Source organism: Apus apus, chromosome 2, assembly GCF_020740795.1.
Source record: "Apus apus isolate bApuApu2 chromosome 2, bApuApu2.pri.cur, whole genome shotgun sequence".
Taxonomy (NCBI): Eukaryota; Metazoa; Chordata; class Aves; order Apodiformes; family Apodidae; genus Apus; species Apus apus.
In genome coordinates, this window is record NC_067283.1 from 67,989,340 (window position 1) to 68,000,828 (window position 11,489).

Sequence of the window (11,489 nt, forward strand, 5' to 3'; positions counted from 1 at the left end):
TATTTGCAACAAAACAGCTGAATGAAAAATTCTTTCTCCAGGTCTGCAAAGCAGCAGTGAGTGCCAAGGAAGGATCAAATACAGGAAAATGAAATCTAGCAGAAGTCCAGGCACAGACTGCCAAGCATTGTGTACAGCAGGGATACAGAAACCATTCCTCCTTCTTCCAGACTTTCAGTTCAGTACCAGGTGAAAACACCTCATCATTTTTAGTAACCTCACACTGATAATCCTATTGCTTGAAATGAAAAATAGTTTTGCCAAAGAATATTAAATTCAGGCAATATTTGCTGAGCCTAATGGCATTTGAGCAAATTGCCACAAAAAGAGCAAGATTAAAGATCAATTTTTCAGACCTTCAGTTTGGTGGGAACCAGATACTTTGTGCCTCAACAAACTCTTCAAAAATTTTCACCTATATGAAAAGCTTGTTTAGTAGTTTGGTTCCATTTTTGTTCCTTAAAACTTATGACTTAATCCATGGGCTTCATCTTCCATTTATGAAACAGGCACTTCAATCCACAAACTACTAGGAGGAAAATTTACTTAACCCATAGTACTGCTCATGTTCATATTCACGATCAGAGAAGCCCTCCCAATCTTGATTAACTCTTGAATGTCACCAAACAAAATTCAGGTTGAACAAAACTTCTTCCAGGACTATCCTACATGCCTAAAGACTTCAAAAAAAATTTCACAGAACAGAAATATACATATATGAGTAAATAAGCGACAAATGCACTGAGCCAGCAAAATTTTGAGATCAAACAAACATGTTTCTCTTAAAAAAAAAAAGGAATCAGCCTACATTTTAAATTGCAAAGTGAAGCCAAACTCTCCTCAAAGCTGAAGCATTCTGGGACAATTTTCACTGGGCTGTGAAAGGAATTAATGAGTTCTAACAGTACATTGTGTTATAAATCCTTCATTCACTTCTTCAGTTTTCTCAGCTATAAACAGGAGCTAAAATAAAAACAGCTTGGTGTTGAAAGACTACTTGTGAGAGCTTATATAGTCTTCAGAAATTATCAAACACTACTAGTATTTACAAATAGCTGGATTAAAAGACAACTTTTCTATGCAGATTACTTTTCATTTCAGGAAACAAACAGAATGGTTCTTTTGTAATGGACAGTGTTATAAATGGACAGTGTAAGTCATGAAACACCATAGTTCATTGCTTGAGCTCCCATCTACCAACACACTTACTTGCTTTAAAGCGAGCTCCTATTCAGTTTAGTTTTGTAGTCATGGAATTTAAACATGTACATGGATAGTCCAGCATGTAAAACACTTAACATCAAGAAACTGAAGAATCCCAGGGAAAATTACACAAAGGAACTTAGTTCCAATCTAAAAAAAAAAAATTATCTGATGGTTTTGGAAGAGTTGTTGAAATATGTACAGATAACTCAGCCAAAAGCAATTATTCTGGTTAGTGAGCCCTGGAAGGGGTTGAGCTGGTGAGTGAACTAGCAGAGAGTCCTTAATAAGGAGGTCCAAAACTAGCAGAGTTGTAGCTGCTTTCTGTAAGGAATGGCCTTTAAGATAGCTGAACATAATATCTTATAAGCAGAAGACCATGAAATTAGTATTTTCATACAATCAGGTGCTCTTCTAAAGCAACTGCAGTATAGGATGTTTTCAGAATTGCTGATAGCAATTAACGCTCACAGAAACAAATAGAATAATACTAACCACGCTTACCAGGTGAGGCATTTGCCACAGCCAATACCATAAGAACCGTTATTCCTTTTTGTGAATATACAAAATTTATTTTGCCCTTTAATTTCTTTTTCTCTCCTGCAGTAAACAAAAAAAAATAAAAAAAATAAAATAAATTTTAAAAACCAACAACAACCCACAACCAACAACTTGATTCATCTTTGAAATTTAATGCACTGGGTGCATGAGAACTAAAGGACACTAGTTTCTATCTAAACAAAAATTGTTCAACACTACCTTCAGTCCTGTACAGTGAACCCTGCTGGTTCTTGCTCTTGGAAGGATTTTCTGCCACAAGTTTTTGAGCCCCAAGTAATTTTAATCTTTCTCACACACCATTAATAATGCTACTGCTCCAGGTATCACTAAACAATATAATTAATGAAGCCCAACTACAATGCAACCTAGTCATGTTGCAATGTGACCTGGGTCTGTAAAGAGCATGCTGAAGGCCTTGGCAGAACTGGCCAGGTTGCTCTAAATAATAAAGCTGTGTAGGTTCAGAAAAAAGAAAAAAAAATACCAAAATCCCACAAAAACAAACCACCTTCAACATAACCCAGCAATTGGAATACAACTGTAATAAACTGAAAATACTGAGCATGTTATAATGCTACTTATTTGTAAAAATCAGTTTAAACTGCTTAGCAAAGGAAAAAAGCTTGTAAGATGGACTATGGGGAAAAAAAAAAAAGACTTTAGATTATTGGCCTAAGTTCAGCAGCAGACTTAGCAATTTATGGACTTGATTATCCCTTCAAAATGAACAATAACCCAGTAACTACTGCAGTAGAAAGGTACTAAATTTTTATGATAAAGGGTAATCAAGTTGGCTACCAAAGACATACTAGACATGCTGCAAAGAAGAAAAAATTCACATTAAAATAGCCAAGTAACAAATTCCCTTCTTGAAAAGGATATTTTTCCTTATATGATGTCTTTAGCAGACTGTAGGCTGTTTCTTTAAATGCATGCATATGACACACTTAATTTTAAGGCACACTTGGTTACTGAAACAGGCCCTACACCGTATATCACATTTAGAAATAAATAGAGCTGTCATACCTGGATTCATATTGACATTTACATCAGACTCTTAATCTGTATAGATTTGACACGTAGGAAAAAGTCTGTCTCTCCCCTATATAAATGATGCTTACATATTCATAATCAAAATGTTCTTGGTTGTTTACTCAGTAAAGCAAAACTAGTTTATTTATACATCTCTACTATGGCAGTAAATAGTCTGACATTTCAGCATATTTGGAGATAGCATGCTAGCAATTACTATTTCCAGGGAAAAATTAAAGGGGAAAAATTGTGGTGATTTTTCAAAAAATAATGTATTCATTTTTGTAGAAGGTTGAAAAGAATTGTAGTCTTTGCTTCACGGTGAAATGGGTACTCACAGACTGTGGAATTAACAATTTCATGCAAAATCAGTAAACTTTTCCCTTCTATTTAGTGCATGAGTTGTTAACAGAAATGAAATAAAAAACGAAGTACCTATGATAACTCAATAAGCATGCAAAGGAATGTAATGCTTTTTTAATTACTTAATGCCTACAGGAGCAACTCACTTGCTACAAAAATGATGCAAATGAAATTATAAAATTGAACACTCAATTTAATATACATAATAACCAAATGTTTTTATTACTCTGTTTTTTTCCAATTTCTTGCTATCTTCTAGAACTTTAAACAGTTTTTATACTGTCTTCTCTTTAATGTTTATGTAATAGGCTGAGTCCAAATTTGGGCACCATCCTTGTGTAGTTAGATGTTGGATGCATCCATGGAGATTCCAATGAAGGCAGGGAAGTCATATATGACATGACAATTTTTAGGACATTGAAGATAACTTTGTTTGTCTTTGTCAGCTGCATTAATCATGCCACAAAATATTTTTGTATTCAAGCATTTAAAGCTCTGGATACATTGTATCTTACCCTCTTTCAAAAAGCCAATACCCTGGGCTTGAGAAGACAAGAAAGTTTACCCTTGCTTAATCTTAAATTTAAAAAAGTCAACATAACACTAATGCTGCTGAAAAAGCTCAAACTTCAAAGAAACAACTATCCTCTTTGCCTGAAGGTATACATAAAAATTTTATCCTTCCAGTCATTTGGTTGGTTTTAAAAAACATATTCACAAGGTCCGAGCTGTAATGACTGTCAGCACACTGAAGAATCTAACCATACCTCTTAACTGGGTATTTTTTAAGCAATAAAATTCCCAGTGTAATCTACAGCCCAGCAACTTAGATATTTGTGACCCAGCACACTGTGTTATGTTTATTCAGGTTTACTAAGTTGTGAAAAACTATGTAGGTTAAAGACATGCAGGAAAGGAAAAGGGAAAACATGAACTAAATTGAAACTGCAGAAAAATTAATAACAACTCAAGAGCTCAAGTGAAAAATACTACGACACACAGTACAAAAGCATAACAAAAACCCTGAAGGGTCAAGACACTTGACAGACTAAGGACAATCCTGTTCCAAGGAACAATGGAGATCAACACTTCCATACTTTCTGGAAAGCTCATCAGATGTCTGCATTGAAAATGGTGAGATATTAATGTTTCACCTCATGATAGGTTAGTCCTGGCTATTCAGCACATGTGTGAGCAGTTCATAATGGCTCTATGCTGGAAAGTTTTATATTATATGCTTGAACAGTGGAAGATCCCCAAATAAAAAGTGACCCCACAGAAGGTGTATTATTCTGTACGGGCTGTACAACATATGCATTAGTATTTATTTCCATTTTTTCCTAAATTATTCCACATCATAAACTCCCCTAGTCATAGAGGTTTGTTTACTGTAAGTTTATAAAAAGTCAAGCACAACTTAAGCCCCTTCTTGCTTGAAGAATCTAGATGATATAGAGGTAATAAAGAGTCAACCCTAATTAGAAGACTTTTTTAGTAATAGGAAAAAGAAGAAATTTGTTATGCAAATGTGCACAATTTCAAAAACATACTGCTATAAAAGGACAATACTGTGGAAATAAAAAGCTTAGAGGTCTTTTCTGATATACATTCTTTATACACTGAAATAGCTACATAATACATGTTTTCTACTTCTATCGGTGTTACAATTCAACTTGTAAAATGTGGTGGTGGGGTCTTGGGTTTGTGGGGGATGTTTGTTTGATTTTTTGAAAACAAAACCTCTCTCTCCATTCACAGCTTTCTTAGGGTAGCAATCTCCAGTAGTATTGTGGTTACTTATTCCAATGCAAAGGGGTTCACCTAGTCAGAAAACACATGCAGCTGTTTGATATTGAGTGGGAAAGAGATGGTTCTTCAGGAGTTTAAAAACTGTTGCCTCACAAAAGTATCACCAACTGGCTTCACCAGACCATGAGCACAAGAAAATGGGTCCTGTTCACTGGAGTGGAATGTAGGCCATGCTGGCAGATATGCACTGGCAACATAACACTGAAAAGCATCGACTAACCCTGCTTACTCTCTCTGTACATCATAGGAACATTGAAAACATACAAAATCAAAAGCTGATACACCATTTGGGAGATTAGCTTTCTGCAGGGAACACATACTTGGGGGGAGGGAGAGGAAAAAAAGAGGCAGGGGGAAGGGCAAATGTCTGCTCTGAAGTTGCCCCTACTCCTCTTCCGTACATCTCTGAAACTTGAATCATTCACATTTCTAAAGGTATTTTAGTAATTTTCATTGTCTTTGTGCCATTTTAGTATAAAAGACCTGGTAAGATCTTGCATACTAGCGTTTTGAAGTAATACATAGGAGCAAAGAAATGCTCTTGCAGGCCCAGGACTACTGGGCCAGACATCTGGTTATACAATAATCATCAGTCCACATAAATTCTTCCTATGACCTGTTAACATATGGCAAATGATGGTGCGGTTGTATTCAAGGAAGGATATGCTTAACACATCGTTCTTATCTCATCAGTTCCACACTATGAGAAACCAGAAATGAAACAACTCCTCCAACAGAAAATTGCTCTGATGATTCCAAATACTACAAACCTAAGCAGAATGCAACTTTGTAGCTGAGGACACAACAGAGCAAAGCTGGCAACTCTATAAGTCTCTGGCTTTCACAGCTTTGATCACCTGCCTGTTGCAGAAACTGAGCTACATTGCTCATCAACAGCTGCAGAGTAAGCCGAGCCTGGCACATCGGTTCACAAGAGACCCCCATCCAAGGACAGGCTGAGAATATCTTTGACAATGACTCTCTGGCTTCTCTAGTAAATTCTTTGTAGTCTCCAAAATGTATTTTCATGCATGGAAGATATAACTTAATGTTGACTAGGATTAGGGAAAAACAGGCTTAATCAGTAACATTTTCAGTGGATATTCTTTGCCATCGTGTGCCATGTGGATTCATTCTCAGATAACTGCAGGGTAGAGATTAGGGTAGCTTAATAGAACTTTTCATAAAAATGATTTGTCACATGAATGACAAGTTCTCAACTCTTGCTAAACAAGAAGAGTTAACACAAGAGGGAGATCTGCATTCCGTTCTTACCTCAGCCACTTAAGTCCATATAAACCTGGGCATATCATACTATCCTAAGCATACCAGTTCTGATGCCCATAAAACAGTGAAAAAGCTACTTCACAGAAGTGCTGTTTTATCAATTCGTTTATGCAAGACACTACAAAATATCATTAAAACACCATGAGTATAAAAAAAGTGAAAGCATGAGAATTCATTTCAAAACCTTTCCATGTGTAACATGTTAGTTTCTTCAGAGCACACTATGTTACGGAGTTTTCCACAATCTTTCTTGTCTTCAGAAAATTTGAGAATACACAAAAAAGCCATTATTTTTCATACCAGGTCTTTAGTAGTAAATATTGTATATTGCTTTTAACAAGAATTGTGGTTCATTCTCAGTACCTCAGCTAAGTATACAGAGTCCTTTGACCCAAGTTATTAACTAGTATTATTAACTAATTCAGCAGAAGAAACCAATGAAATTTAAAAATTACTACAACCCTCTTTTAAGAGCAATTAAGATTAACAATGAATGAACTTTAGAAACTCACGAATTTTTATTCAAATTTATTTCACCACAATATAAAATATTTTTATGCTTATCTGAAAGTATCCTTCTCCAGTCAAACCTTTCCAAATTTATTCTCTCCCTAAAGCCACCAAGCAGAAACATAAGAGATGCTGTATTCTCCTTTCCTTCTTCTGAGAAACAACAGTCCTTCCTTTCCGGTAGGCACTTGACACCAACAAAACCATTTGTTTTGTCTTCCAGGAACATACCTTACTTGTCAAACACCTCCCCCCTTCCAAGTTCATGTATCTCAAAATATTTTACAGTATCTCCACTTACACATTTCACGACCTTTACAGTGCCCTTTAGTTCCAGACATATCCAAGTTGAGTATCTGTTAAAGCTCCCTATAGCAGCTCCTTAGCTGAACGTAACAGAGACTAAGAAATTAAACAGCTTCAAAGTAAGATGGGCAAAGAGATGGAGGAGACATCTACTAGTGGTCATTACAACCTCCACAAAACTTAACTGTAACAAGCTGGGGGGGCTTATGCTAGGAGGTAGAATGCTTAATGTATCCACAGCTTCTATGCTCCTCCCTAGACTCCACCAGAGAGTGACTAAACAGACCTTTGATATAACCCTATATTTATTCTTAGGTGAGTTCTCAAGCCCAGACATCCCTCAACATCTCTTCAAAGCACACATCACATATCTTCAGGATGGATAAAAAGCCACATCTTTACTCGGTAAACTTCCCAAATCTTACACTTCAAGAAAGAACACAACTTCACTTCTCAGAAGCAGGGCTTGAATTCAAGCACAGCCCAGACACACCCTGTTATCTCCAGTACAGAAGGCCCTGAAGTGTTACAAAAATCATGTGATAGGACAATGAGAAATTTTTACAAAGAAAACATTCTATCAATCAACCTGCCTCACTAGTACTTACTCTGCCATTGTCTCCAGTGTAGCAAAGGACCTGCAGGCACAACTGACACAGCTTTTACTGGAATGTTTTGGAGTCATCAGTGTAATGCTGTCAATTCCAGGTCATAACACCTATTCAGAACTGCTTATGAATAAAAAGAAGTTATTCTAAAGGAGGCTGCTTGTGACCTATATCAACTGGCAGTTAGTTTGGCCCCCTCGGATCAAAAAATACAAAATAATTGTAATAAATCCTGATTTAAGCATATTTTTTCTGATATCAACCAGTTATGACTGCAAAATTCCCTGATGTTACTTCAAACAAGTGGCAGAATATATATCTGCACATCCACTCTCTCTGAAAAAAAATACCTTCTGTTTTCATTTACAAGTACTAGCATGCACATACAGCAGTGACAAGACAGATATAATGAAGTTGCACCTAGACGGTCATCAGCAGTTGATAGATTATCTGTCTGATCATATGTTCCATGGTTTAAGTACAATTTAAAAATTTAAAAATCAGTATTACAGTACTTTGTAATGTCAGAGGCAGATCCTTAATTTAACTTTACTATTCTAGATACAATAGCTTTCCTTGGAATATAAAGTGATGTATCACATATTTCAAACTGGGTATTCAATAACCATAGAGCTTTTTTGTTACTGTTAAAACTGCAATTCAGCTTCTGAGGCAGTAAAATGAAGTAGTACAAGACACACATTAGAAAAGGTTTTAAAAATTATGCTAAGAAAAATCATTACAGCTGGAATTTAAGTATAGAAAATTATAGGAAAATATTAATTTATTATAGAAGCCTAAATAACATAGACATTTTAAGGTAAAGTATGCTTCTCAGTTCCATTGATATTGTGATATTTAACAAGCCATCGCCAGCTTGGGTGGGCACTGCACTCATTCCTCATTTTAAAAATATTCCGAACAAAACACCAACCAAGTCTGTCTTCCACATGTCCCTTATTTTGTTCTCATTCCACAATATCTCAGAGTAACAGTAATAAAAACCTCTACAGACCTGGCAGGAAAGTCTTACCATGAAATATACAGTATTAAATAATCAATAATACCATTCTATTTGTCTCCAGGAGAACTACTGTTTCCCCATCTCTTTCCCATGTTACAGAGAGAAAAAGACCCGCTTTTTGTCAATCAAATTTCTAGATTTCTAAGACCGCCAAAATGCAGCTTAATCTAACCAAAATACTTACTTTTGCATCATACCTAGTTGTCTTGAATGCAAACCCTGAAGTACAGTACATAGGAACATAGGAGGTTTGGCATGTAATTCCCCACTATTTTTGGTAAAGACAATAAACCAGAAAATTACTTTGGTTTTAGCTGCATCAAGACTCCAAAACGGTATCCTTGCTTGCATATACCACATTTTAGTCAACAGAGAAGATTCTAAAATTATTTTTATAAATCCAAAACATAACACAGCTCAGAGAGGTGGGCTGAAGTTTTTGAAAGTGGTATTCATTTGCCCTTCATGCTGAAATATAACAAAACCCCTTCATTTTGCTTCATTAGCTTCATTTCATTGATCAGACAGCTCAAAATGTTTGTGGATATTTGCATCACATGTTTCATAGTGAAACAGGCCTACTTATTAATTTTCCCATGGCCAGGAAACATTTTTAACTCCTTTAAATTCTTAATAGGAACACACACTACCCCACAAAGCTATTACTGTCTATAATCTACTAACAAAAAGCAATTTGTTATAAATATTCCATATTTTTTTCCCTCCCACAAACAAGAAATGCACAACACCTTCTCTCTGGTTACTTCCCAACCTACTACAGAGGGCCAGATACAGGTGTACCATTTTGCAGCTGTAAAATCAGTAATGCTCATATTCAAAGAGCTGGAAAACAACTTAGGCTAGATGCCAAAGAAAACAAAATCTAATATGAAGCTGGCATTTCTAAGTTAGGTTGTAGTAAACATAAGTTATTTCCAATAAAAGGAAAAAGCACTATTGTGTCTCTTCACTTATGTATTCCAGAAGAAAGACATAGGCCTAAGTTTGCACACAGAGTAAGCTTCCCTGTTGGTACCCTGAGCTGGTCAAGAAGTACGGATAGGCAGCATGAGAACTTTGAGATCTTTAATACTTGCACTGCCTCTGCTTGTGATGTACAATATCTATTTCCTGGATAAACAGAGGAGTTAAGTCCCCAGAGCCTGAATCCAGTACCTTTCATAAGCCCTAACTTCATTTTTAAAAACGATAAAAGAAAATGCAATTTGCTTTCCAGCTTTACCAGTAATCCATACGTGTTCATATTGCAGACTACAAAAACATCTGTGAGATCAATAATAAGCATCCTACCCATCGTTCATTCTTCTGCTTTATTTAAAGAGAACATTCCCCAGCAAACACTCTGCTCTACACTTTGTCTTCAGTTTGAATGATGGAATATGGATAACAGAGATAGAAAAACACACTGCAAATGGCAAAATACATGTTCTTTACAAACAGGCAGACCTTCCGAGATTAAATCAAGCAGTCCAATTTCTACATTTCTGAATAATAAAAATCACAATAAGACAGCAACAAGACTGCAAAGCCTCAGATACTAGGAAGTATTAGAATCACATTTGCCAGTATGTCTCCCCAATACTCTCACTAGTCAAGAGCCCCATGCCCCCAGGTTCCTCATTCCAGTTACAGGTTACTTAGTCAATCCCATTTTGTGGCATGGTTTCATTCTCCCTCCTATCTGCCTGCTTCCACGGAGTCATTCAGCCACGTGCTACTCCAAATCTTGCCTCCTATGTTTTTTAACTTGCCTTCACACTTCATAAAGTTGGGAGCTTTGCATTCCCCTTTGAATATCTACTATCTACCTAGCAGTAGCTGGGAAAAAAAGAACATTGTAGACAAGTAATCACTCCACTTAAATCTGTAACTGTAAAGTTCATTACAGATGACATACCTAGATAATTGCTTATAGGAAGCTAGAAGATCCCAGCTGGCCACGTGCAAGCCTGGATTCATTTGAGTTATTTGGGTTGTTACTTCTATGATGGAGAGAGTGAAAAGTATCAGCCCTACTGTTGCAACTGCCCAATTGTTTGCTAAACGTGAAATATACAGAAAACCCAAACCGAGAAACACTGGAACCTCTCGAAGTTGGTTGTTTGTTATTTTTTTAACAAGTCAACCTTAAGCACATATCTTCTACCTCGTGTTTGTCATTTAATTTCCTCAAAAATATGATTTTAAATGGTGGGGCACTTGCTGATATCCATAATACATACTGATTTACTACAGTAGCATCGGAAAAGGTAAAAAAAAAAACGCTTTTAAAATACTGCAAAAGTAAAAGCTCAAAATTCCCTAATGCTAGAGGACAAGATATATGCTTATGTATGCTAAATACTTCTGCAGTTGCTAGAACCACATTTCCATTTTCTAGCCTAATATGGTTAACAACTAGATTTGATGTATTTTCAAGTTACATCTAACATTATTGCAAAAAAAAATGCCCGGAGGTGCCTTTCTTCTAAGCTTTTTACCTGATTCTTTCGGCCGTTACGTTCTCTCGGCTTTTTACTGCTATTGCTCACATTCGCCTTTTCGCTTCTCATGACTGTTTTTTTTAATTATTATTAATTATTATTATTATTTTCTTCCTGCAGCCTCACGGTCCCAAGCAAAAAAAAAGAAAAAAAAAAAAAAAAGAAAAAAAAAAAAGCCGCCCCGCAGAGCAAAACACGTCGTCGTGACCGCTAACGACGGCAGCGGCTCCAACCTGCGCGATGCACCCCTTCCCCTTTAGAGCAGCGGAGCGTTCCCCACCA